Below are 9771 nucleotides of genomic sequence, written 5' to 3'. Positions count from 1 at the left end.
GTGGTAATCTGTGCATTCAGTAAGTGGGTGGAGGCATATCCTTTAAAAGACTGCACAGCGATGACTACGGCAAAAGTAATGTTGAAGGAGTATTTTTCCAGATTTGGCTTGCCCTGTGTCCTATGGTCCGATAATGGACCACATTTTGTGGGTGCAGTGGTGTTACAGATATGTGCAGGTCTCCAGATTGATAAGAGATTCCATAGTTCAAGGAATCCGAGTTCTGCCGGTCTTGTGGAGAGGCAAAACGGGATTCTTAAATCAAAGATTAGCAAGATTTGTTCGGGAAGCAAGTTGAGTTGGGTGGATGCATTACCAATAGCACTATTATGCATGCGTACGTCTGTAGAGGCTAAAACTGGGCTCTCCCCATACGAGATCATAATGGGGAGGCCGGAAAATGTATGGTGCGCACCTCAGCCAAAACGACTCAGTTAGATAGAACACCCTGTGCTCAGTACTTATTGTGGCCTTTTAATACAGAAATTGCGTTTGATTCATCAGCAGGTTCAGGGGGCATTACCCGTGCGGTATACCGGTCCAAGACACGCGCTGGAGCTAGGAGACTGGGTGCTGCTAAGAGAAAGTCATCATTAGCAGCCAGGTGGCGCGAGCCCTATCAAGTACTTTTGGCGACGCAGACGGCAATACAGGTGGATGGAAGGAAGTCGTGGATCCATGCCACCCATGCCAAGAAGATTCCAACTGCACTGAAAGTCTTGCCTTAAACCGATGACCGAAAAGAGACAGCGGTCGCAGAAACGAAAGAAACTGTTGCCAGTGTGCAGCCACCTGATCTGCCAAAACGTGAAGTGAAATTCGAAACAAAGCCTGAGACGATTGCCAAAGAGGAGGAAGGGCAAAGAGTGCCCCAACGTTGCCCAGCAGAATCAACATCACTGCTGACCGACGTGAAATCTGCCTTGAAGATACCAGCAAAACCAAATCGTGTACCCCTTTGGCACCCACCAGCACTTGCCAGCACGCCAAAGACCGAATCTGCATCATTGGCGCGGCGCACACCAGCACCTGCAGAAGTGCCACAGGTTGACTTCAAGCCTGAATCTGAAAGTGCACCAGCACTGTTCACGGATCATACGATACAAGGAGCAAGGCGATACAACCTGCGGCCTCGGAAGACAAAGTGATCCACATTCTTTTTCTTTTGGTGTTTATGTCAACCTCTGGTTCAGCTCATGGATGGAGAAGGAACCAGGGGTGTAGAGGAGAGAAGCGTGAGAATTGTGCAAGTCGGACAATTCAAGACTCGTGGCTCCTCGGTGCGATCATAAAAGTACATTTGTCCGGAACCAGAGCGGACAAGCTGGGCGCACATGATACTGAGGCGAAAACTGATCAAAGGTCCTCTGAGCAGTATAAGAAGGGACAAGTGATCTCGCCTAAAAACGAATAATCGAATCCAGGCAAAACTGAATTGTGAGAAATCCATTGAACTTATAGACATCAGAGCAAACGCGACAAAGAGAGATATCCACAACGAACTGTTATAAGGAAGAAAGACGACGAAAAACATGCCGGGACCGGTTCCAGCCTCCTCCTGCACCACCACCGCTGAGAATGAGTCAGTTATAAAGACTATGGGCCTCATTACGAATCAGGCGTTAAGGGGTTAACGGTGCCGTAAACAGCGCCGACCCTTAACGCCTGATTCCGAGGTCCCTTTGCGCCATGGTGAGTTTAACGCCTGCTTTTTGCAGGCGTTAAAATCCATGGCGCTAAGGGACCATGGTGCTAATTACGCCACCGTAATTTACGGTGGCGTAATTAGCGCCTTCCCCACTCCCATTATGCCCTATGGGGCAAAAATGGGAATGGGGAAGGGTAAAATGGGAAATGGGGATTTACCGCCCCACTCACCTTGGAATGGGGCGGTAAATCCGCCATCCACCATGGTGTAAACTTAGTTTACACCATGGTGGTAAGGGTACGACCCAGGCGGTAACTTACCGCCTGGGTCGTAATGAGGCCCTATAAGTTTAAGAAAAACGCATGGTAAAACAAATTGTATGCTGGCACTAACGATAATAATGTGCTTTATGAGCGTGGTAGCAGCAATATCGACAGCCCTGATATTATGGTGGGTAGAAACAATACACCCATTAGAAATGTTTTTACCAATAATTAATATATCCACTACTGAAAGCCCGGTTCAGGTGATCACTTATACCCTACCCCCAATGGAAGAAAAACACAGGGAAGGTTTTGGAAATAACACCATACTTCTGATTATGAACATGACACATGCAATCCTAAAGAAAACAAACTGTTGGGTATGTGCCCATTTACCACAGCATGCCGGGAAAGGAATAGGGTGGTATGTGCAGCCATTACCATTAAGTTCTGCATGTAGTGAATCTTTAGGTGCAATGTTCTATGGGAAGTGGAATGAGAGTAATACGGGTTCAATTAGACAGAACCAACATGAATGAGTTTGAGGAGATAATAATGAAGCCTGTGGGTTGTTCCATTTTCCATAAAGCACAAGTAATAGCCCCAGAGCCCAGGAGGAAAGGTACACAGAAGATAACACGACGAAATAGACGAGATAGATTGTCCCCGCCAGAAAAAACATCTGTAATGCCATTTCGTGTAAGAACAGGAGGGGACAAAGATGCAATTCCCCCATCTTACACAGTGAATTATAGTCCAAGAACTGTCCTTTTTTGCCTAAAAAAGAAAGGATCTTTTTCAGTCAGAACATATACTGGTTGTATGAATACAGTGGTACTAAAATGGGAAATAGAACCAGTATACGTAGGTGATCCAGTTTATTTTATATGTGGAGAGAAAGCATACCCTTGGTTGCCCAGAAACTGGGGAGGTACATGTTATCTCGGGCTACTGTTCCCAGGAGTATTTCTCTTAGGAACAGCAGCCATAGCCAGATTATCCAGAACCAAAGTCAAGAGGACTGACAAAGGTGTTTTAATAGCAACTGATGTAGCGAAATCATTCATTCCATTTTTAGGACACATAGTGAACTCCTATAATATAAGGCAACTGTCCAGAATCCTAAAGAATACAATAAACACAACAACAGATATATTATTTAACATGACGCTGGAAGAAAGAGGAATCAGGTTAATGACGCTGCAAAACAGAATGGTTCTCGATGTAATCCTGGTTGATCATGGGGGAATTTGCAAAATAGTGGGATCAGCATGTTGCGTTTATGTCGATGACTATTCCCCCACGATCTTTGAAGCAATAAAGAAAATTCTAAGCTCTGAACTCCCCACGGGAGAAGGGAGCTGGGGAATAGGATCTTGGTTTTGGGGAATACTACGATCTTGGGGATGGAAGTTGATCTCAATATTAGTAGTGGTGTTCGGAATATTCCTAATGTGCTCTTGTTGTATACATTATTTACCCATAGTTTGTGCAGAGGTAACTGAGGGATGTACAGAAGGATGCATACAAATGATAACAAAGACAAAACAACCTCATGATCGAACTAGCCCAGACCCAAATGAGATGAGAGTAATGAAAGAGTTGATGGCAATAGATATTAATGAAGACAATGATGACCATGATAGCATGCAAGACTCAGACATAAGTACTTCAAATTCATCATCACTAGAGGAGGTTTCAATAAATAGATGAGACGTTTGGCATACGGCCAAAGGAGGGTTTGTCAGTCTAGAAATCTAATTTGAGAACGCAAACGCATTTTGGTGGCCGTGGGCCAACCGTCTCATGCACGATACTACAGAATATAGGTTTTCGAGTTTTCCAATGAACGACCATTTTGATGTAACAAGAATCGCCATTTTGTTTTCTAACCATTGCTCATTGCTTTCTGTTCCTATGACTTTGCAGTATATTTTCCGCTTAGACTGCTCGACTGTGGAACATTGTTGTCTGTATATGAAAAGGACAAGGCCACAGGGCCGAGAGGATAACAAGAGTTTCGCTGAAACACAAACGTAGGCAGCGCCAGGAAGAATGCCCGGCTCCCTCCTTAATGTAGCCTTGAGGCAGAGCCGCAGGGCCTTTAATCATTTCACAGCTGCCAGCCAGTCTCGTTATATGGTAGAATATGTTAGAATAATACCGCTAAGGGCTTGAATTATGCTTTTCTAACGGCCCCCTTTTGCTGAGCCCGCTAAGAGCATGTCGGCTCCCAGCACACGAATAGCACCTGATAGATAGCGAGGTCTGGAATGCAACTCCCTCTGTATGTAGTTCGCTTCCAAGAACAGAAGCGCCATGTTCTATTCAATAACCGAAAGATGCCTACGCACTCACGAATTGCAAATTGTTACTAGAATAGATGTTTGAAGGTGTCATAGTGGTCGGAGATATCCATCATCACACCAAGTTCAAAGAAACCCAATGAAGAGGGGTGTTATACATGTCATAGCTGATTGTTTGAAATGCATTTTGTATATATGTAACTGATGTACGTAATTCGCTCTCTTGCGTCCCTCGAGGTCTAAGAGATACACGTTGCGGGGCGTGAGACCGAGTTGGCCAACTGAGACTTTTGCTTTGCAATAAAACCCTAGCTTTGGGAATACAACCTCGTGTCTGGCGTCTCTATCATGTGTGGTGACCCGCCTTGTTTACATAGATGTCAGGGTCCCCTAGGGGCCCCTTTCAGGTGCATGCAGGATTAGCGTGCTGGAAAAGGAGGGGCTACCTCTGAGCGGACGGCACGCCAGTGCAGCACGCACCCTTATTGGACAGATTTATAAAGGCACTACAACTCCCAGTGGGCATAGCAGTCATTAAATGCGCAGCTCACACGAAAGGGACAGATTTTATCTCACGCAGAAATCAAGCAGCAGACAATGAAGCCAAGTGCATAGCAAATACAGATATAGGAATGATGAACGTTGAAACATGTGATGTGAAAGAAAGAATTACTGTAATGATGACGATGGTTGAAGGATATAACCATATGTCCAAAGTACAGATAATGGTACTCCAAGGAGAGGCACCTCAAGAGGAAAATAATTTATGGATGCGAAGTGGGTGTTCTTTAAACCCCTCTGAAGCATTGTGGCAACAAGACAGCACTGGTAAACCAGCGATGCCTATAGCCTTATTAAAGGTGGCGCTGTAACAGCTACACTAACAAGACAGCACTGGTAAACCAGCGATGCCTATAGCCTTATTAAAGGTGGCGCTGTAACAGCTACACTAATCCACGCACACAACTAGGGACAATCTAGCTGCAGCTCTTGCTGAGGAATGGTCTATTCCAACTTTGATGGAGCATGTTGCATTTTTTATGGTAAACTGTATAGTTTGTCAACAGTTCACGGATGGGCATACACTGCAAACAGTTAGGGGACTCATTCCGAGACCTAATGGCCCTTTTTAGCACTTGGATATCGACTATGTTGACATGATGCAAGTATGTAATTGTTACAGATATTTAATAGTTGTGGTGTGTCCTTTCTGAAGATGGATAGAGGCAGGTCCATGTACACACCCAGATTCCACTTGTGCGGCCAAATTTCTGGTACGGGAAGGATTTCATAGATGGGGAGTATGCTAAGTTATGTGGTCAGATAATGGTCCTCATTTTGTTAGCACAGTGTTTTAACAGATCAGCTTGTTACTTGGTATAAAGCACAAGTTTTCTTCAGCTTATCATCTGCAAGGAAATGGGATCTGTGAGAGGCTCAACGGCTTGCTTAAGGAAAGGATAGCCAAGTTGAAGCTTACTCTGAAGAAAGGGTGGTTGCATTGCCTACCACTTGCATTATATGCATTGGGGAACCAACCAGGTTCTGACCACCATCTTACGCCTCACGAAATTGTGACAGGAAGGTGAATGAGAACACCTTTAATGCCTCCATCCCTTGTTAGAAGTGATGCTCAGCCGACAGCAGAAGTGCTAGGATTGGAATTGTGAAACTATTTGAACTGTATGACTTCCAGTATTTCTGTCATTTCAGGACAGTTGCAGAGACGAGGGTGTAGGGCAGGACAGAACACAGAAGGAGATGCTTCAACAATCCAACCTCCGGAATTTCGTCTTCCCCAACTTTACCCCGGAGATGCGGTCCTAGTGCATAACCACACACGAAAAAAGTGGGACGAACCTTGCTTCAATTGTCCCTTTATCGTTGAAGACATTACGCCATCTGCTGTCAAATTTCCAGACAGGCTTGCTTGGATCTTCCTGGGGGATGTAAAGATCTACTCTGGAGAAACTCCTCTGCCTATACCCCTCTGAAAAGATGCTGCAATCATCGGGAAAGAACCACAGCATGTGCAGACGAGATCTATGACGAGGAAGAACGACGCATAACCTGACAAGTGGAAAGATTAAATAACTTTTTAATTGGACTGTGGCTTGGCTTTGGGTACTCCCTTTTGAGCTATTCATAAAAGGGTCAAAGAAAACCTTTGAACACTCTGTGCATCCTAACTTAGTTTCAGAGTAAAGGGAAGATCTGCATTTTTAAAGCCACAGTAGCTTATTGACTTTGGACTGAGGCAGGCTTAAAGCCTTGATGAAAGAAAAGTGATCAAGGTTTATTGATTTTGGATGAGGCATATTTAAAGCCTTGATAAGAAGAGGAGTATGCCCGACTCTGATCATGTATACGGAAATTGGAAGAGGGTACAATACCCCGATTTATTCTGCAGTGAGTTCTTGTTTGGATCTACTTATGGTGTTACACAGTGATGACCTTACTAGGAACATACTCACATATTTTGAGTTGGTGTTGCGTTCGTATCTTTCACTGGTGGGGAGAACTTGCCACATTCCAGCTTTCATTCGAGATCTTGACAATGAGAAAATGATAAGGAGATTGCTCATAGTAATCACTGAACAATTCATGCAGCTGCCAGAGTACAGTGAGAAAGATACAAATTCCCCTATCAGAAGAAGAAGCTCATAGACTAGTCAGTGTGGTGTTCTTTCGTCTAATTGAGGAATATCCGCATCTTGTTGGAAGACACACTGACGTGGTAAACTTTCTTAGAGATCCAAGAAACACTGCAAATCTGAATGTAATCTTGAAGGGTATCATCATCCAAGTGAGCATCTATTCTGAAAGAAATCACAGGGCAGTGTAGAAACTTTCCTCTGAGGGACAGATAGAGAAAGTATATAAAGCACAAAATGTGTTCATGCTGACAGGGAAGCAACATGTCATCTGGGCTGAAGCAGATTTGAGGCATCGATTGGGAGCTGATCTATGAAGTAGAGCTCATATGGACTTGCAGAGGTAATTTTTCTTCACAATAAAGGAACCTTTACATCTTGATTGGAGAAAAAACTGGTTCCAGAGACACATATAAAGTCGTTCTTAGCATCCAGTTGGCAGACGGTGGATCAAGGACAGCAGCTTCCAGAAGCAATCTACAAATGCAGAACCATTAAAATACGTTTTTCCTTCCTTAGCATCAAATGATCGAGATGGGAAACTTTAACAGCAACGTTGGGTTACCCCACGAGAAAAGATACACACATTGTCCAAGAAGTAGATGTTGTAAGATAACTTACCGCTGCATAACTTGCATTGTGCTTATACTCATATTGCTTTCACTGACTGTGAGAACTGTATTTTACATAGGTGCAAAAGGAGCTAAGACTCCTGTGTATCTTCCTGAGCATGCGGAAGATGTACGTGTGGCAAAACAAGGCAGTCTAGACCCTACATAGCTATTCCTGTCCCAAGAAAAGATGGCAGGATATCTGAGCTTGAAATGGATGTTGTTAGTAATCAGTCACACACAACACTTGTTTCAGAGAATGCTTTTAAACACCAGAGACAGGGTCGGCGGATCAGGAAAAGTAAGGGGTTAATAGAGGTTGGGCCTACTCAATTAATACATGTCAATACTCCTGTTCCAGTGACAAGTGATCCAAGAACAAGCCCTAAAGGGGAATCCCAGATGAAGATTATGAGCTACATTTTTATACCTAAAGGACTCAATGAGAGAATAAAACTTGTCGAGGGGAAGAGACAAACTGAACTTTCTTCTACACGGGGAACCTAGATGGACGCTCCCATACCTAAGCCAACCAGAAGGAGTTATGTTGATACATTTAGAGACATAGGGCCTCATTACGACCCTGGCGCAGTGGGTTTATGCCAGCGTTATTCGCGGCGGACCCGTCCGTCCTACTACGAGTTTCCGTAGCGCCATGGAGCGTTTTCCGCCTGGTTTTTCCGGGCGGAGAAATCCATGGCGCTACGGGACCTTGTTGTTAATTACGCCACCGTATTTTACGGTGGCGTAATTAACGCCTTCCCCACTCCCATTATACCCTATGGGGCAAAAATGGGAATGGGGAAGGGTAAAATGGGGAATGGGGATTTACCGCCCCGCCAAGGTCGGCATGGGGCGGTAAATCCGCCAACCCCCATGGCGCTATCGGCAGCTTTCCGCCGTGCTCCATGGTGCATTTTGCACCGCGATTTCCGCCAGGGTCGTAATGAGGCCCACAGTCATAGAAAACTACATGAAGAGTTTGAGAACCAAAAGAAGCACCCAAGAAGATAATTATGAAATGAATGATTATCTGGACAGCACAGCACACTTGGGAAATAACATATGGTACCAACACATGAAAGAAGTGGGAAGAAGGACGTCAAATGAAGAATGCTTCGTATGTGCACTCCTGCCATACAGCATGCGGAAGTTGAAGATCTTCATAGCGCACCTAGCTTTCTGTAGTACAAAGGGCCAGTTTTTGGGTCGGACTGCCTCTTTCTTATGGGCAACTGAATTGACAGATACAGATGAAGATGATTATATCCAAGATATAAAGACAAGAAACAATGCCAAGACTAAGAATCTTGTGGTCAGATACGAGAAACCTGGAGGAAAAGGAACGGGAATAAGAAGAGTATTAAATAAAAAGCTGAAAATTCCAGGACAATCTGCAGAACAAATTTGTAGATGGAAAAACAGAGGCCAGATGCAGATTTGGGGAACTGTTCTATCACCAGACAGCTGGGAGGAAGGAGTAGTGATCTGCAGAGACTGGGTAATAATGGGTCAATACCAACCAACAATTGAGAATGCACAAATGTTGTGTAAACCATTATGGCCAGAACTTGCTAAATTACTGACATGGGTTGAAGACAGAGGAGGACCCCTGCAGGTTGTACCATTGGAGAGTTCAAAACTGTGCTTCAGGAACAATGGTACAAGAAAAACGGTTGAGAATCAGAACTGTGGGCAAATCTTCAATGCCCCAGGAATGAATATTGGGACAACAGTAATCATGGATCATTATTGGGCTTGTGGATCCAAGGCCTAGATCAGATTGCCTAAAGATTCGGGAGGAAGCTGCACATTAGTAAATGTCCATGTTCCTGCGTTGGTGATTCCAAAAAGTGATCTGAACATTGACAGTTTATCAAAAGCAGATGCCGATCTGAGGAAGAAGAGGTCTGTAGAACTTGTGAAGAGGATGAAGAGGGAGAATTACTTTTCAGCAAAATCAATTGAAGACTTTGATGCTATTCCATATGAACACAGACTGTTCAGCCAGACTCCTTCAGTGTTTTCATTAATCTTTCTACCAGCAGTCCAGTTTGGAGCAAATACCAAATGGTTACATATAACCAGATGGTAATTGCTGCAGACAATCAACACTCCCATTAAAGGATTCCATGCATTCAATGCAATCGGAGAAGAGATGAGAGATATAAAACTGATGACCCTCTAGACTAGATATGTCTTGGACATGATCACAGCTAAGGATGGAGGTGTTTGTGCAAAAATTGGAGAATCATGTTGCACGTTCATAGCTTCTCATGACGATGCGAA

The sequence above is a fragment of the Ambystoma mexicanum genome, chromosome 2q (genome assembly GCF_040938575.1).
Source record: "Ambystoma mexicanum isolate Mex_15411 chromosome 2q, UKY_AmexF1_1, whole genome shotgun sequence".
NCBI classification, from domain to species: domain Eukaryota; kingdom Metazoa; phylum Chordata; class Amphibia; order Caudata; family Ambystomatidae; genus Ambystoma; species Ambystoma mexicanum.
Note: the sequence above shows the minus strand (reverse complement) of the source record.